The following is a 13,727-nucleotide window of genomic DNA, read 5'->3' as shown; positions in this document are numbered from 1 at the left end:
AAAGGTAAAATTTAAAAAATTTATAAAAGTGTAATTTCTTCAACATTATTTGTATTACAGAAAAAGGTGCCACGAACTAAAATATTTCGTGGATGTGAAAATTACGAGTATGTTAGGCAATGAGCAGAATCGTCTTTGGGAAAAATTCTTCCAAGCATATAATATTTTTTGATTCAAAATGCTTCCAAACATATAATATGTTCACATAAAACAAACATATTTATGTTTCGGCAGTATCCAATAATATATGTGCTTCCTGCAAAATATGTTTGGAACATATGTTAAAGAAGCGATTTTTTTTGAGGGTGTATATTAAGGAACCACATCGTTTTTCTGTGTACAAACTAACTACCCTTCTAAATTCAAGTATTCCTAAGAAACTATGTGAAATCCCAAAGAAGAACAATTAATATTCATTCCAGCTACCTCCGACATACACATCTATGGAAGAAATATGTAGTGAAACCAGAGGTTGTATACATACATAAATGGAATGTCAAGCATCTGGTATAGAATTCACAGAGACCTCGAGTCCAAATTTTGAGTTTTCTTAGATGGCCAGAAAATCAACCAACGAAGAAACTCAACGTTGGCTCTGAATATTAAATTACCGATTTCTCTTATGCCCAAGCAGCCCCTACCACTCCATCAAAGCACTTCTTGGTTGAACAGTGACTTGTTGTTGAACCCTCTTTTTGGATTACGTTCCATCAGAGATAAGTGGCATGACAACAGCAGCGCAGTAACAACACAGAGAAGAATGTTCGCTTTGGGTAAATCCTTCTGCATCTGTTGGGATTAAACTAAAAGACTACAGCCAATGTTGGTAACCACTATGGGGGTATTATTATACACAGACGACATTAGTTTAAGACTCTTCACAATCTCAATTTACGGCAATCTAGCTGAATTATATTCGGTTGGTTGGTAAGCAACGTGTTTGGTATTCCGATTAAATCCGATTGTGTTTTTAGCACTGCGGTAAACGCTAAAGAAAAATTTCTCCAATTTGTTTTTCGATTAAAAATTTAATTGAGGTTAAACAAAGGAATTCAATTAAAATACTATTAGAAGGGCAAATTAAAAAATGCTGTATTTGTTTGAGAATTTTTTGCGTAAAAGTTATAACAGACAAATCAAAGTATTGTTCATCGCTACTTTTCCCTCATCTTTTTGGCATTATACGGATATGCGCGACTAAAAACCGGCTCGTCTTTTGACTCATTCAGCCAATTGACCCAATTTTAGGGTTCTCATAGAAAAGAAATTTCTGATCAGCCAGGTCATGCATCATCGATCGGAACAAGTGGTAATCAGAAGGAGTAATATCAGTACTATACGGCGAGTAGGTTAAGACTTTCCATCTGAGTGTTGCCCAATAAGTTTTTTTTTCCAATATGTGGTCAAATCACCGTGCCTTTCCAAATATTTTGACCGGTTAGCAGCAAACTCAAACTCCTATCAAATGGAATACAATACCGTGATATTAGTAGTGTTGCATCGCGTCCAAATGGTGGACGAAAACAACCAGTAACAACACCAGAAATGATCCGAAAAGTGAAGGCCAGATCACACAAAAAAAAAATCAAATTCAATCACAAAATTAATTGATCAAATTAATTTTTTATTTGAAATGTCTTCACTCATGAAAATGATGGTATCAATTACAGTTTTAAAGGGAGATACGGTCAAAATTTGGTCAATATAAACTTGACGTATTTCTTTCAATTTTGCATTTAAAAAACCTGAACACCCCTCATTTGGAGGTGTGTGTGTGTGTGTAGAATGTTGCTCCTATGTTGATTTTGGAATTCACTCTTCATTTGTCAAAATGCCGTCCAAGCAAGAAGAGCAGCGTATTAAAATTTTGCTCGCGCATCGCGAAAATCCGAGCTACTCGCACGCAAAGCTGGTAAAATCGCTAAAAGTTGCCAAATCAACCGTTACAAATGTAACTAAAGTGTTTGAGGAACGTTTGTCGACAGCCAGGAAGTCTGGATCGGTGGGACCGCTGAGACGACAAAGAGAGTTGCCGGTAGTTTCAAGCGAAACCCTAACCTCTCTCTCCGAGATGCCGCAAATAAGCTGGGTATATCGTCTACAACCGTGCATCGAGCCAAAAAACGAGCCAGACTATCGACTTACAAGAAGTGTGACTCCAAATCGCGATGATAAACAAAATACGACGGCCAAAGCGCGATCCCGGAGGCTGTACACGACGATGCTGACGAAGGTTGACTGCGTGGTAATGGACGACGAAACCTTCCGGGACAGGAGTTTTATACGGCAAAAGGAAGGGGAAAGGTAGCAGATTCAAGCACATAAAACTGTCAAAGTTCGCAAAGAAATATCTGGTTTGGCAAGCCATCTGTACCTGTGGCTTGAAAAGCAGCATTTTCATAGCTTCCGGGACTGTCAACCAAGAAATTTACGTGAAAGGGTGTTTGAATAAATGTCTGCTGCCTTTCCTGAAGAAACACGGTTGTTCCGTACTGTTTTGGCCGGATTTGGCATCTTGCCATTACGGTAAAAAGGCCATGGAGTGGTACGCCGCCAACAACGTGCAGGTGGTTCCCAAGGACAAAAACCCTCCCAACACGCCAGAGCTCCGCCCAATTGAGAAATACTGGGCTATTGTCAACCGGAACCTAAAGAAGACAACAAAAAAACTGCTAAGGACGAGCAGCAGTTCAAGGCAAACTGGCTTTCTGCGGCGAAGAAGGTGGACAAGGTGGCTATACAAAATCTGATGGCAGGTGTCAAGCGTGAGGCCCGGCAATTCGGATTTGGAAAAGCGAAAGCCTAACTGAATATTTTTCCTGAATTTTATACTAATTGAACTTGAAAAAGAAATTTAATTTGATTTTTTAAATAAACGATTTCACCGATTTACACGCGTTTTCCCTTGACCAAATTTTGACCGTATCACCCTTTAATTGAGCGTCAAAAAATTACTTGATTAAAAAATTTATTGATTTCATCAGCAATTTTCAATTAATTGTTTAATTGATTCAATTAAATTTGTAATTGATGTTCATTGAAAAATTCAATTAATTTCTTAATTAAAAACGAAACTATTTGTAATCGCTACACTATATTTCAATCACTTTCTATAATTAGTTTTAACCCTTTTTAGTTTGATTCAAAAATTTATAGTTTCAAAAAAATTTTAATTAAGATCCCAGCAAAAAAAGCGTCGCCAAAAAAGTAATGAAAATGTTTTTTTTTTTTTTTGGATCCGGAAGTGGTGAAAAATTGACGCAGAAGCGATGAATTTAAAATGAGCTTGTCATAGGACGGAAGTCCTCCATTTCAAAAGCCGTTGCACTGACTTTGCATCACTTCTTTAGGTGTGATCCGAATTCAATGTTTTGGATGTGAATTAAAAAATTCTGTGATATTTTGTCAAATAAATAATTTTCATAATTTTTAATGGATTCTAAAGCTTGCCGGAAATGTTTGACCTCAAATATTTTCTAAAATTCACAATTTTTTCAGATTGGATTTAGCATTTTTTTCAACAAAATTTAAATTATTTGTACCATTTTATGAATTCTTACTGTGTTTTTAACGTATTTGAAACAAAAAAAGTTAAAACTACCAATTAAAAGTATGAAAAAACCAAGTTAGAAAAGTTGAGGGAATAAATGCATCATGCATTCAAAAATAAGCATGGATCAAAGCCAAGTTTCAAAAAAATGCAAATGCTTACCGATGTACAAAAAATGCCTTACAGACGGTATTGAAGCTCTGGGCAGAAACATATTTCGGCTGCAGACTATGGTCTAGAGCACGACCGAAGATTCGGCTTCGTTATTTGGCCAAAAATCGTTAATCGGCCTTCGGCGTCAAGAGGCCGATTAATTAAATTAATATAATTAATTAAACTTATAAAAAATCCTTGTTTGTCAATATAATATCAAACTACTGAATTTTGAAGGGAGCCACCGTGGTGCAATGGTTAGCATGCCCGCCTTGCATACACAAGGTCGTGGGTTCGATTCCTGCTTCGACCGAACACCAAAAAGGTTTTTCAGCGGTGGATTATCCCACCTCAATAATGCTGGTGACATTTCTGAGGGTTTCAAAGCTTCTCTATGTGGTTTCACTGCAATGTGGAACGCCGTTCGGACTCGGCTATAAAAAGGAGGTATCTTGTCATTGAGCTTAACATGGAATCGGGCAGCACTCAGTGATAGGAGAGAAGTTTACCAATGGGGTATCACAATGGACTGAATAGTCTAAGTGAGCCTGATACATCGGTCTGCCACCTAACCTAACCTAACCTACTGAATTTTGAATACTAAAAAGTCTGTTACTTCTAAAAGTCTGTTACTTATAAGACGTGGACTGAATTAGCTTTTATTCTTGTTTTGTATGCCTTTGTTGAATAAAATATGCTAATATTGATTTAAAACACCCCAAATTTCTTTAATTACACATTTCAGGTAAATATACTTTTTTTGTAGAACATAGGCTTCGGTGTCGGCCCAAAAAAACCGCTTCGGTCGAGCTCTACTATGGTCATTTGGAGCCACCATGGTGCAATGGTTAGCATGCCCGCTTGCATACACAAGGTCGTGGGTTCGACTCTTGCTTCGACCGAACACCAAAAAAGTTTTTAAGCGGTGGATTATCCCACCTCAGTAATGCTGATGACATTTCTGAGTGTTTCAACGCTTCTCTATGTGGTTATGGAACGCCGTTCGGACTCGGCTATAAAAAGGAGGCTCCTTGTCATTGAGCTTAATAAGGAATCGGGCAGCACTCAGTGATAAGAGAGAAGTTCACCAATGTGGTATCACAATGGCTTCTGGCTCTCGGCCGTGCTCAGTCTTAGGAGAGTTCGCTTTCATTCAGGGATAGTTTGCGGATCCGTATATTTGGTGTGCCTCGAAAACTTAGTATTAGATATCGAAAGATGAAAATGGTGTTAACTGAGACGAGCCGACGTAGGTGTTTGACTGCGGTTCATATATCTTTTCTCAAAACTACTTTTCTCTATCAACAAATTTCTAATTTTCTCTACTGTTTTTTCTTGCCCGGAAAGAATACATACTTACACATTCGAACAGGACTCAGCTCGCTTCAACCAAGGATGGCTAAAGTATCGATTATCTCTAAACGGCGCTTCGCCGAGAATATTCCAAAATTCCGCAGAAGTGAAGGTGAATGCTATAATATAGTAGGACCCGCCCGATTTTAGACGTTCCATACTTGTTTTTTTTTCTGGAGGCGATATAGATATATACGTCTGTCTGTAGACCACGCTCGAAGATAGGTCACAGCGGGAAATTTTTAAATATAACAAGCGATTAGGTTAAGTTAGTCTGGTTTTCCAAATAGTTTTAACATTTGTTGTCACCCTAAAATTTTCGTACGATTTGCCAGAATTAAGCATCCCTAAAGAAATATGCAGCCATATAAGCATCCCTAAAATAGTAGCCATATTTTCTGGGCAGATTTTCATGAACCGATTTATTGAGCACCTAGAAGCCCCCATTCGACTTGAATAAAATTTCGATTTCTAGAATTCCAAATGGAGTGTTATTAAAATGGGATTTAGTTACATTAACCGGAGTCGAGGCTGAGAAAAATGCTTGAGTCGGAATCCAGCAAAATTGGCTCAACTCTACTCATGTATATTTGTTAAAAATCTAGCATATTAGGACGATTGTAGACAAAATTATGACTCATGAACTATCGACTTCTTACATTATCATCGGCTGTAATAAACGCCGTTCATACTTGAGCTTAGCCCATCTCGATTAAGCTGGCGTAACCATAAGATTCTATAAGAATTAAGTTTTAGAATCTGTTTCTATAAGTATGCATGTGGGATATACTAGAAAACTTTTGTTGTAGACTACAACCGAATCGATTATATAGAGGCCATGTTCCATCAATTTAGAACGCACGGAGAAAGGAATAATGCTGTCAATAGAAACCACTGACACGAGTTCAAAAAAAAAAAAAAAACAAGTATATACGGCCGTAAATTCGGCCAGGCCGAAGCTTATGTACCCTCCACCATGGATTGCGTAGAAACTTCTACTGAAGCCGATGGCAAGGTATCTTAAAACTTCCTAACAACGTAATATATACCACATAGTCCATACGTGGTATATATTAAACTACAAAAGGGCCGATTAAATACGTATATAATTAAGTTTAAAGTTTCTATAGAAATAAAATTTTGACAACATTTTCTATAGAAGTAAAATTTTGACAAAATTTTCTATAGAAATAAAATTTGGAAAAAATTTTCTATAGAAATAACAATAACTATAAAAATAAAATTTTGACAAAATTTTCTATACAAATAACATTTTGACAATGTTTTCTATAAAAATAAAATTTTGGTAGATTATTTTTGGCTCGAGTGGCAACCATGATTATGAACCGATATGGACCAATTTTTGTGTGATTGGGGATCGGCTATATATAACTATAGACCGATATGGACCAATTTTGGCATGGTTATTAGCGGCCTTATACTAACACTACGTTGCAAATTTTAACCGGATCGGATGAATTTAGCTGCTCCAAGAGGCTCCGGAGATCAAATCTGAGGAACGGTTTATATGGGGGCTATATATAATTATGGACCGATATGGACCAATTCTTGCGTGTTTGTTAGAGACGACATTCTAACACCATGTTCCAAATTTCAACCGGATCGGATGAATTTTGCTCCTCCAAGAGGCTCCGGAGTACAAATCTGGGGATCGATTTATATGGGGGCTATATATAATTATGGACCGATGTGGACCAATTTTTGCATGGTTGTTAGAGACCATATACTAACACCATGTACCAAATTTCAGCCGGATCGGATGAAATTTGCTTCTCTTAGAGCAATCGCAAGCCAAATTTGGGGGTCCGTTTATATGGGGGCTATACGCAAGAATGGACCGATATGGACCAATTTTTGCATGGTTATTAGAGACCATATGCAAACACCATGTACCAAATTTCAGCCGGATCAGATGAAATTTGCTTGTCTTAGAGGCCTCGCAAGCCAAATTTGGGGGTCCGTTTATATGGGGGCTATACGTAAAAGTGGACCTATATGGCCCATTTGCAATACCATCCGACCTACATCAATAACAACTACTTGTGCCAAGTTTCAAGCCGATAGCTTGTTTCGTTCGGAAGTTAGCGTGATTTCAACAGACGGACGGACGGAGGGAGGGACGGACGATGGGGTCTTAGAGCAATATTTCGATGTGTTACAAACGGAATGACAAAGTTAATATACCCCCCATCCTATGGCGGAGGGTATAAAAACAGATTATTCGTTCTGTGAAAGCCTTAACCACCAAATCAAGCAAGTAGGTATAACAACCATAGCCATCATGACCAAATACTTTTAGTACATAGTAGAATCAAACAACCATATCCATTCATCTGGCCCGACGTCTTTCATCGAAACTCTCAAGCAAACCGAAAACGCAGATACTACTACCAGAGCATTATACGCACATACAGAAACAAACTCATACAACTGTCCAGCGGCGGAAATCACTCTTCATAAGGCCTTTATTTGCAGACACAAGGCATTGACTTCCCATTACATATTCATTGATTATTTAGACACAGGGTGTCATAGCCGACCAAGGGCTTCGACTTCAACTTACAGCATAAGGGCTAATATAAGGTCTTTATTTTAAGGCCTTTTAGGAATTGCCTCAAATAAGTTCTTTATAATGTGTGATAAAATAAGGCCTTTTATAATGTATACATCAAAAAGCTTTACGAAGCATATATAAATAGAGGCCTCTTAATAGGAGTTTAAAATAATGCCAATTTAATGCCTTTTTATGAAGGATGTTTAAAAGGCCTTGTTTACATACCTTATATAGGACCTACTCCAAATTTCATATATAAATAAAAAACCCAAAATTTGTGCAGAATTCTTTTTATTTTATTTTGTACTATATAAAATTGTACTATAAAAAATAAATCACCTTCTTCATAGGAACTGATTTCGTATTGGACGTCTGATTTTCACATATTGAACAGAACATTGGCTTTCATGGTAGAAGTTGCCGCTAAATAAATAAGTAAAATTATTATTATAATGTAATTCAATATGGTATAATATTCGTCAAAAAATATATACTTACCGCATATTTGACACTTCAGCTACTTAAAAAAACATGTAAGTAAAGTAGAAAGTCGGGCGGGGCCGACTATATCATACCATAAACCACCCATACGGAATTAGTAATCATAAGCATTTGTAGGGTAACATTGATATAGGTATGGGAGATAAACCGCAGTTGCATATTTGAGAAAATTAAGGGGTGCATGTTTATGGGTGCTTTGTCTCAATCTGACTATAGCTCATAGTCAGTGTTGCCAGGGAAAATGTTCGGTTTACCCTACAAGGACAAAAAAAGTTCCCTACTTCCCCATACATTCCCAAACAATTTTCCCTACAATATTTTCGTTAAATTTAAACAAATTTTACAAAACAAAAATGGTTCTAAGTACTTTATTATCTTAAAACATGAATATGCAAGGTATATAACTTAGAATACAAATTTTTATTACCACCACGGTTGCCACAGTTCGTAGAATTCTACGAAAAATAGTATTTTTTTTTGTTAAATCTATATAGAAATAAAATTTTGGAAAAAGTTTCTATAAACAATTTTTTTTGAAAAAATTTTTCTATAGAAATAAAATTTTGATAATAAAAAATTCCATAGAAATAAAATTTTGAGAAAATTTTGTATAGAAATAATATTTTGAAAAAAATTTCTATAGAAATACAATTTTAACAAAATTTTCTATAGAAATAAAATGTTGACAAAATTTTCTACAGGAATAAAGTTTAAAAACAATTTCTATAGAAATATTTGTTTGGTAGATTTGTGATAATTTGTGGTAATCTTCAAATTTTGTTAGATTTTTTTGGCACGAGTGGTAACTGTTGTTACCACACATTGTTAAAGATCAAGCCTTGCCGGCTTCTAATTTCCTCCTCTAGAGCCACCAAAATGTAAAAATTATTACAAATTGTGTTGAATGAAAATGTCCCTACATTGTGGCCCTACACTGAAAAAACAGTGAACCCACCAGGAAAGATAACTTTCGATTAATTTTAGAAAATTTGGAACTTTTTTAGAAAATTTTAACTAAACGGTATTACAAGCGCTGGCATCACTCCGATATGGCAAAAATAAGTAAATATTTTTCGACAAATTCAAGAAAATTTATTAGACATAACTAAATTTTTTCAGTAGTTAAAGAAAATTTTGTAGTTTTAAGAGAAATCTTGGAGTTCAAAATTGCAAGAATGTCTTTAGTGACATACGAAGTTCATGATGGACACATTTTTGGTAAAATTTACAAATTTAAAGAAATAATGAACTATTTTGTAAGAAATACGAAATTAGGAAATCCTTATTCTATATTTGTGTATAACTTTTTCCCGTTTTTTAGTTCATTTAACTAACATACGCAAAAAATTATTTGACTAAAATAAACTTTTTCCAAACATAATGATTCTATGAACTAATATAAAGTTAATATGGCTTTAGTGAAATATAGAGTTCACTTTTTTTTGAGTGTACGTCCTACAAGACGCTAAATATTAAAAAAATAAAAAAACTACATATAGGGAATTTCCCCTACTTCTAGCAATACTGGCTGTAGTTGATATTGCACCCACGGGGTTAGTATGCCACTAATATTAAGCCCATTATTAAAAAAAGAGAAAATCGCTCAATTAGTGTGGGTAATAAATCCAAATTTGTAAAAATCGAGCAATATTCTTATGTAAGAGCTACAGGTGTATAAACACGATCGGCTAGTACATCAAATTTTGAAAATTGAGTAACATTGGTTAATAAATAAGAGTATTATTTGGTAAAAGCGAGCGATACATATACATGGAAGCTTTATGTAAATCTGAACCATTTTGCATAATATTTTGCGGGTTTGATTAATACCACAAAAGGTTACCTTGTGCACAATTTGAGTAAGATCAGTTAAGAAATGAGGCCTCTATGGTCAAACATAAGGTTATTAGGGGAAAATTTACAAAATCGGGCGATACATATATGGGAGCTATATCTTTTTTGTACATACCGCTAGTACTATAGATGACTGGATCTAGCCAACTTTGAGTAAGATCGGTTAATAAATAAGGGTTTTATGGCCAAATTTGGGAAAATTGGGCTATACATATATATGGGAGCTATAGCTAAATCTGAACCGATTTCGCTGATTTTTTGCACATCTAGTTAGTGCTACAGAAGATTACATTTATCCAACTTTGAGTAAGATCGGTTGATAAATAAGGGTTTTGTGGCCAAATTTGGGAAAATCGGGCGGTACATATATGAGAGCTATATCTAAATCTGAACCGATTTGGATGAAATTTTGCAGACTTGAAGAGAGATGCCAAAGATTAGATACATATATATGGGAGCTATATCCAAGGCCGTAGCCAGGATTTTAATTCGGGGGGGGGTTCAACTTTAGAAAAAAATATTCATATAATCTCATGTGTAGAAAATTTTATTTATGCATAGGTATGTATACAATATTTTTATAATATTAAATTGAGCCGACGGGCTTTTCGGCTTTCGGATGAGCACGTACACACAAAAAAAATTCACGAAAATTTTTCCAATTAAAATTTTAGTTGAGTTTTAAAAACTATTCAATTAAAAATTTAATTGATTTAACAAATTTTTTAATTGAAACAAAAAATCACAAAAATAATAGTATCAACTAATTTTTTAATTGGATAAATTAACTTTTTAATTGACCTTCAATTAATTTTTTAATTGATACTATCATTTCTGTGATTGAAGACATTTCAATTAAAAATTAATTGGATCAATTAATTTCGTGATTGAATCAGAAAAAAAATTGTGTGTAGTAACTGCAGGGATGGAAAATGCAGTACGAAAGTACTTTTTTCAATACTTTTTCACCCCGGTCAGTACCGTAGTACCCCCGCGAATGATTTAGTACCTTTTGTGTAGACATTTTTGAGTCGATATCAGATTTAATATTTTGAGAAAGTCTTTATCAACCTTATTTGCTAATAATCTTTTACAAATATGGCAAAACAGACATGTTCATGTGGGAAGAAAATCTCGATTTTGTAAAAGACATAGTCAAAAAAAGGATTTTATTGAACTTCAAGTATGTTTTAGTCGAAAAAAGAATGCGATTCTATATTATCGATTTTTTATTTCGGTAGAAAATGTTGTAAAAATTTTATTTCTATATAGAATTTTTGCAAAATTTTATTTTTATAGAAAATTTTGTCAAAATTTTATTTCAATTGAAAAGTTTGTAAAAATTTTATTTCTATAGGAAAATTTTGCAAAATTTTATTTCTATAGAAAAAATTTTGCAAAATTTTTTTCTATAGAATTTTTTTGCAAAATTTTACTTCTATAGAAAATTTTTGCAAAATTTTATTTCTATAGAAAATTTTTCCAAAATTTTATTTATATAGAAAATTTTGTCAAAATTTTATTTTCTTTAAAATTCAGTCTCTTGACAATAATCTTCCAGTGAAATTTTTGTTGAAATTTAGTAAAAAGTACCTTTCCGCTCAAAAAATACCTTTTTTGTACTTTCTTAAAAATTGTATTTTCCATCGCTGAGTAACTGGCAAAGTGACTAAAATTTTTAAAAGAATATGCACGTTTGGAAATATCTCTTTATTGCACTCTCCAAGTGCTTCCATCGCTGAATTAGGCAGGATCTTTTCGCAGGTTTTGCGCCATTTCATTTGTGTGTTTGGCTGTTTCGTTGTTGTTGCTATTGCCAAACAAAGCGAGTCATCTTCACAAAAAGAACAACAAACACACATAAAAAGCAGAAATACATTTTCCAAAAATGAAATTTGTGGTGCGAGAACAAAAACAATTTGTTTTTTTCGACCGTCGTTTGACGGACTTTTCAACTAAAGGGTGATTTGTTAAGAGCTTGATAACTTTTTAAAAAAAAAAACGCCTAAAATTTGCAAAATCTCATCGGTTCTTTATTTGAAACGTTAGATTGGTCCATGACATTTACTTTTTGAAGATAATTTCATTTAAATGTTGACCGCGGCTGCGTCTTAGATGGTCCATTCGGAAAGTCCAATTTTGGGCAACTTTTTCGAGCATTTCGGCCGGAATAGCCCGAATTTCTTCGGAAATGTTGTCTTCCAAAGCTGGAATAGTTGCTGGCTTATTTCTGTAGACTTTAGACTTGACGTAGCCCCACAAAAAATAGTCTAAAGGCGTCAAATCGCATGATCTTGGTGGCCAACTTACCGGTCCATTTCTTGAGATGAATTGTTCTCCGAAGTTTTCCCTCAAAATGGCCATAGAATCGCGAGCTGTGTGGCATGTAGCGCCATCTTGTTGAAACCACATGTCAACCAAGTTCAGTTCTTCCATTTTTGGCAACAAAAAGTTTGTTAGCATCGAACGATAGCGATCGCCATTCACCGTAACGTTGCGTCCAACAGCATCTTTGAAAAAATACGGTCCAATGATTCCACCAGCGTACAAACCACACCAAACAGTGCATTTTTCGGGATGCATGGGCAGTTCTTGAACGGCTTCTGGTTGCTCTTCACTCCAAATGCGGCAATTTTGCTTATTTACGTAGCCATTCAACCAGAAATGAGCCTCATCGCTGAACAAAATTTGTCGATAAACACATTTCGAACCGAACACTGATTTTGGTAATAAAATTCAATGACTTGCAAGCGTTGCTCGTTAGTAAGTCTATTCATGATGAAATGTCAAAGCATACTGAGCATCTTTCTCTTTGACACCATGTCTGAAATCCCACGTGATCTGTCAAATACTAATGCATGAAAATCCTAACCTCAAAAGAATCACCCTTTAGTATTCTATGATTTGTGTTTTATAGGTAAGCGTTTTTCAAAATAAAACCTATGCAGCTAAAAATATATATTTCTTTATATAAAAATATTCATTCATTTCGGGGGGGGGGGGGGGGGGAGTTGATCCCCCTCATCCCCCCCTGAATACGGCCTTGGCTATATCTAAATTTGATCCGATTTCTTCCAAATTCAATAGCATTCGTCCTTGGGCCCAAAAAACTCCCTGTACCACATTTCATCAAAATCGGTTTATAATTGCGATCGGAATCCTGTGAACAACAAATACATGAATAGACGGACGGACACCAAGCGCTAGATCGACTGAGGAGGTGATTCTGAGTCGATCGGTATATTTTTTATGGGGTCTAAAATCAATATTTCTGGTAGGCACATTTTTTGGCAGATCAAACTTATTATACCCTGGCCACTATGTGGTTTAGGCTATAAAAACAAACACCGCGACTTGCTCCAACGAAATCACAAATCCGAATGCAGAAACATGTGTTGCTTTAAATTGTGCAAAATTATTTTTATTGTTAACTTTCGGTTACTTATAAACTTACGGCATAAGGGCTTATCAAAGGTCTCTTAGATTATAGAAGTGCGCATATGAGAACATGACTTGCTTTTTTAAGCCGTTATATTGTTTGTGATTTGTTGTCGAAAAACTTATAAATTGGCTTACGGCATAAGGGTTTTTCAAAGGTCTCGCAAATTATAAGAGCTTGGTATGAGAATATAAGTTGCTTTTTAAAAATCGTTTTATTTTACCTCGTTGCAACTTGCAAGAACACATTGTAATTCACAATACCACACAAGGCCTATTAGGAGTTCTTTAAAATGTGTCTTT

The 13,727-nt window shown here is 35.0% G+C and overlaps 1 protein-coding gene across 1 annotated transcript in view; it reads right to left on the bottom strand.

Moving 5' to 3' along the window:
• The window catches only part of LOC142234964 (uncharacterized), a 134,323-nt gene that overhangs the window by 85,928 nt on the left and 34,668 nt on the right, over nucleotides 1-13,727 (bottom strand). The window lies entirely within an intron of this gene.

The sequence above is a fragment of the Haematobia irritans genome, chromosome 4 (assembly GCF_050003625.1).
Source record: "Haematobia irritans isolate KBUSLIRL chromosome 4, ASM5000362v1, whole genome shotgun sequence".
NCBI classification, from domain to species: domain Eukaryota; kingdom Metazoa; phylum Arthropoda; class Insecta; order Diptera; family Muscidae; genus Haematobia; species Haematobia irritans.
The sequence above is the reverse complement of the archived record's forward strand: the minus strand, read 5'-3'. Positions and strand labels throughout refer to the sequence as shown.